Below are 6203 nucleotides of genomic sequence, written 5' to 3' on the forward strand. Positions count from 1 at the left end.
ATGTCTCCATGGTTGTTTAATTTGTTTATGGATGGGGTTGTTAGGGAGGTGAATGCAAGAGTTTTGGAAAGAGGGGCAAGTATGCAGTCTGTTGTGGATGAGAGAGCTTGGGAAGTGAGTCAGTCGTTGTTCGCTGATGATACAGCGCTGGTGGCTGATTCATGTAAGAAACTGCAGAAGCTGGTGACTGAGTTTGGTACAGTGTGTGAAAGAAGAAAGTTGAGAGTAAATGTGAATAAGAGCAAGGTTATTAGGTACAGTAGGGTTGAGGGTCAAGTCAATTGGGAGGTAAGTTTGAATGGAGAAAAACTGGAGGAAGTAAAGTGTTTTAGATATCTGGGAGTGGATCTGGCAGCGGATGGAACCATGGAAGCGGAAGTGAATCATAGGGTGGGGGAGGGGGCGAAAATTCTGGGAGCCTTGAAGAATGTTTGGAAGTCGAGAACATTATCTCGGAAAGCAAAAATGGGTATGTTTGAAGGAATAGTGGTTCCAACAATGTTGTATGGTTGCGAGGCGTGGGCTATGGATAGAGTTTTGCGCAGGAGGGTGGATGTGCTGGAAATGAGATGTTTGAGGACAATATGTGGTGTGAGGTGGTTTGATCGAGTAAGTAATGTAAGGGTAAGAGAGATATGTGGAAATAAAAAGAGTGTGGTTGAGAGAGCAGAAGAGGGTGTTTTGAAATGGTTTGGTCACATGGAGAGAATGAGTGAGGAAAGATTGACCAAGAGAATATATGTGTCAGAGGTGGAGGGAACGAAGAGAAGTGGGAGACCAGATTTTAGGTGGAAAGATGGAGTGAAAAAGATTTTGAGTGATCGGGGCCTGAACATGCAGGAGGGTGAAAGGCGTGCAAGGAATAGAGTGAATTGGAACGATGTGGTATACCGGGGTCGACGTGCTGTCAATGGATTGAACCAGGGCATGTGAAGCGTCTGGGGTAAACCATGGAAAGTGTGTAGGGCCTGGATGTGGAAAGGGAGCTGTGGTTTCGGTGCATTATTACATGACAGCTAGAAACTGAGTGTGAACGAATGGGGCCTTTGTTGTCTTTTCCTAGCGCTACCTCGCACACATGAGGGGGGGAGGGGGTTGTTATTCCATGTGTGGCGAGGTGGCGATGGGAACAAATAAAGGCAGACAGTATGAATTATGTACATATATATATATATATATATATATATATATATATATATATATATATATATATATATATATATATATATATATGTCTGTGTGTGTATATATATATATATGTGTACATTGAGATGTTTAGGTATGTATATTTGGGTGCGTGGACGTGTATGTATATACATGTGTATGTGGGCGGGTTGGGCCATTCTTTCGTCTGTTTCCTTGCGCTACCTCGCTAGCGCGGGAGACAGCGACAATGGAAGTAAGGGGAGTGGGGGAGGAATGGGATGTATTTAGGGAAGCAGTGATGGATTGCGCAAAAGATGCTTGTGGCATGAGAAGAGTGGGAGGTGGGTTGATTAGAAAGGGTAGTGAGTGGTGGGATGAAGAAGTAAGAGTATTAGTGAAAGAGAAGAGAGAGGCATTTGAATGATTTTTGCAGGGAAAAAATGCAGTTGAGTGGGAGACGTATAAAAGAAAGAGACAGGAGGTCAAGAGAAAGGTGCAAGCGGTGAAAAAAAGGGCAAATGAGAGTTGGGGTGAGAGAGTATCATTAAATTTTAGGGAGAATAAAAAGATGTTCTGGAAGGAGGTAAATAAAGTGCGTAAGACAAGGGAGCAAATGGGAACTTCAGTGAAGGGCGCAAATGGGGAGGTGATAACAAGTAGTGGTGATGTGAGAAGGAGATGGAGTGAGTATTTTGAAGGTTTGTTGAATGTGTTTGATGATAGAGTGGCAGATATAGGGTGTTTTGGTCGAGGTGGTGTGCAAAGTGCGAGGGTTAGGGAAAATGATTTGGTAAACAGAGAAGAGGTAGTAAAAGCTTTGCGGAAGATGAAAGCCGGCAAGACAGCAGGTTTGGATGGTATTGCAGTGGAATTTATTAAAAAAGGGGGTGACTGTATTGTTGACTGGTTGGTAAGGTTATTTAATGTATGTATGACTCATGGTGAGGTGCCTGAGGATTGGCGGAATGCGTGCATAGTGCCATTGTACAAAGGCAAAGGGGATAAGAGTGAGTGCTCAAATTACAGAGGTATAAGTTTGTTGAGTATTCCTGGCAAATTATATGGGAGGGTATTGATTGAGAGGGTGAAGGCATGTACAGAGCATCAGATTGGGGAAGAGCAGTGTGGTTTCAGAAGTGGTAGAGGATGTGTGGATCAGGTGTTTGCTTTGAAGAATATATGTGAGAAATACTTAGAAAAGCAAATGGATTTGTATGTAGCATTTATGGATCTGGAGAAGGCATATGATAGAGTTGATAGAGATGCTCTGTGGAAGGTATTAAGAATATATGGTGTGGGAGGCAAGTTGTTAGAAGCAGTGAAAAGTTTTTATCGAGGATGTAAGGCATGTGTACGTGTAGGAAGAGAGGAAAGTGATTGGTTCGCAGTGAATGTAGGTTTGCGGCAGGGGTGTGTGATGTCTCCATGGTTGTTTAATTTGTTTATGGATGGGGTTGTTAGGGAGGTGAATGCAAGAGTTTTGGAAAGAGGGGCAAGTATGAAGTCTGTTGGGGATGAGAGAGCTTGGGAAGTGAGTCAGTTGTTGTTCGCTGATGATACAGCGCTGGTGGCTGATTCATGTGAGAAACTGCAGAAGCTGGTGACTGAGTTTGGTAAAGTGAGTGAAAGAAGAAAGTTAAGAGTAAATGTGAATAAGAGCAAGGTTATTAGGTACAGTAGGGTTGAGGGTCAAGTCAATTGGGAGGTGAGTTTGAATGGAGAAAAACTGGAGGAAGTGAAGTGTTTTAGATATCTGGGAGTGGATCTGGCAGCGGATGGAACCATGGAAGCGGAAGTGGATCATAGGGTGGGGGAGGGGGCGAAAATTCTGGGAGCCTTGAAGAATGTGTGGAAGTCGAGAACATTATCTCGGAAAGCAAAAATGGGTATGTTTGAAGGAATAGTGGTTCCAACAATGTTGTATGGTTGCGAGGCGTGGCTATGGATAGAGTTGTGCGCAGGAGGATGGATGTGCTGGAAATGAGATGTTTGAGGACAATGTGTGGAGTGAGGTGGTTTGATCGAGTAAGTAACGTAAGGGTAAGAGAGATGTGTGGAAATAAAAAGAGCGTGGTTGAGAGAGCAGAAGAGGGTGTTTTGAAATGGTTTGGGCACATGGAGAGAATGAGTGAGTAAAGATTGACCAAGAGGATATATGTGTCGGAGGTGGAGGGAACGAGGAGAAGAGGGAGACCAAATTGGAGGTGGAAAGATGGAGTGAAAAAGATTTTGTGTGATCGGGGTCTGAACATGCAGGAGGGTGAAAGGAGGGCAAGGAATAGAGTGAATTGGAGCGATGTGGTATACCGGGGTTGACGTGCTGTCAGTGGATTGAATCAGGGCATGTGAAGCGTCTGGGGTAAACCATGGAAAGCTGTGTAGGTATGTATATTTGCGTGTGTGGACGTATGTATATACATGTGTATGGGGGTGGGTTGGGCCATTTCTTTCGTCTGTTTCCTTGCGCTACCTCGCAAACGCGGGAGACAGCGACAAAGCAAAAAAAAAAAAAAAAAAAAAAAAAAATATATATATATATATATATATATATATATATATATATATATATATATATATATATATATATATATATATATATATATATATGATCTGGTTAACAGAGAAGAGGTAGTAAAAGCTTTGCGGAATAAGAAAGCCGGCAAGGCAGCGGGTTTGGTTGGTATTGCAGTGGAATTTATTAAAAAAGGGGGTGACTGTATTGTTGACTGGTTGGTAGGTTATTTAATGTATGTATGACTCATGGTGAGGTGCCTGAGGGACTGGCGGAATGCTTGCAGAGTGCCATTGTACAAAGGCAAAGGGGATAAGAGTGAGTGCTCAAATTACAGAGGTATAAGTTTGTTGAGTATTCCTGGGAAGTTATATGGGAAAGTATTGATTGAGAGGGTGAAGGCATGTACAGAGCATCAGATTGGGGAGGAGCAGTGTGGTTTCAGAAGTGGTAGAGGATGTGTGGATCAGGTGTTTGCTTTGAAGAATGTATGTGAGAAATACCTGGAAAAGCAAATGGATTTGTATGTAACATTTATGGATCTGGAGAAGGCATATGATAGAGTTGAGAGAGATGCTCTTTGGAAGGTATTAAGAATATATGGTGTGGGAGGTAAGTTGTTAGAAGCAGTGAAAAGTTTTTATCGAAGATGTAAGGCATTTGTATGACTAGGAAGAGAGGAAAGTGATCGGTCCTAAGTGAATGTCGGTTTGCGGCAGGAGTGCGTGACGTCTCCATGGTTGTTTAATTTGTTTATAGATGGGGTTGTTAGGGAGGTGAATGCAAGAGTTTTGGAAAGAGGGGCAAGTATGCAGTCTGTTGTGGATGAGAGAGCTTGGGAAGTGAGTCAGTTGTTGTTCTCTAATGATACAGCACTAGTGGCTGATTCGGGTGAGAAACTGCAGAAGCTAGTGACTGTGTTTGGAAAAGTGTGTGAAAGAAGAAAGCTGAGAGTAAATGTGAATAAGAGCAAGTTTATTAGGTACAGCAGGGTTGAGGGACAATTCAGTTGGGAAGTAAGTTTGAATGGAGAAAAACTGGAGGAAGTGAAGTGTTTTAGATATCTAGGAGTGGATTTGTCGGCGGATGAAACCATGGAAGCGGAAGTGAATCATAGGGTGGGGGAGGGGGCGAAAGTTCTGGGAGCGTTGGAAAATGTGTGGAAGTCGAGAACGTTATCTTGGAAAGCAAAAATGGGTATGTTTGAAGGAATAGTGGTTCCAACAATGTTATATGGTTGCGAGGCGTGGGCTATAGATAGAGTTGTGCGGAGGAGGGTGGAGGTGCTGGAAATGAGATGTTTGAGGACAATATGTGGTGTGAGGTGGTTTGATCGAGTAAATAATGAAAGGGTAAGAGAGATGTGTGGTAGTAAAAAGAGTGTGGTTGAGAGAGCAGAAGAGGGTGTTTTGAAATGGTTTGGTCACATGGAGAGAATGAGTGAGGGAAGATTGACCAAGAAGATATATGTGTCAGAGGTGGAGGGAACGAGAAGTGGGAGACCAAATTGGAGGTGGAAAGACAGAGTGAAAAAGATTTTGAGTGATCGGGGCCTAAACAAGCAGGAGGGTGAAAGGCGGGCAAGGAATAGAGTGAATTGGAATGATGTGGCACACAGGGGTCGACGTGCTGTCAGTGGATTGAACCAGGGCATGTGAAGCGTCTGGGGTAAAGCATGGAAAGTTTTGTGGAGCCTGGATGTGGAAAGGGAGCTGTGGTTTCGGTGCATTTTTACATGACAGCTAGAGACTGAGTATGAACGAATGTGGCCTTTGTTGTCTTTTCCTAGTGCTACGTCGTGCACATGCGGGCAGAGGGGTTTTCGTTTCATGTGTGGCGGAGTGGCGATGGGAATGAATAAAGGGCAGACAGTATGAATTATATACATGTGTATATCTGTATATGTGTGTTTGTGTATATATATGTATACGTTGAGATTTATAGGTATGTATATGTTTGTGTGTGGACGTGTATGTATATACATGTGTATGTGGGTGTGTTGGGCCATTCTTTCGTCTGTTTCCTTGCGCTACCTCGCAAACGCGGGAGACAGCGACAAAGTATGATAAAATGATATATATATATATATATATATATATATATATATATATATATATATATATATATATATATATATATATTTTTTTTTTCTTTTTTTTTTGCCGCTGTCTCCCGCGTTTGCGAGGTAGCGCAAGGAAACAGACGAAAGAAATGGCCCAACCCACCCCTATACACATGTATATACATACGTCCACACACGCAAATATACATACCTACACAGCTTTCCATGGTTTACCCCAGACGCTTCACATGCCCTGATTCAATCCACTGACAGCACGTCAACCCCGGTATACCACATCGATCCAATTCACTCTATTCCTTGCCCTCCTTTCACCCTCCTGCATGTTCAGGCCCCGATCACACAAAATCTTTTTCACTCCATCTTTCCACCTCCAATTTGGTCTCCCACTTCTCCTCGTTCCCTCCACCTCCGACACATATATCCTCTTGGTCAATCTTTCCTCACTCATTCTCTCCATGTGCC

The sequence above is a fragment of the Panulirus ornatus genome, chromosome 46 (assembly GCF_036320965.1).
Source record: "Panulirus ornatus isolate Po-2019 chromosome 46, ASM3632096v1, whole genome shotgun sequence".
Taxonomy (NCBI): Eukaryota; Metazoa; Arthropoda; class Malacostraca; order Decapoda; family Palinuridae; genus Panulirus; species Panulirus ornatus.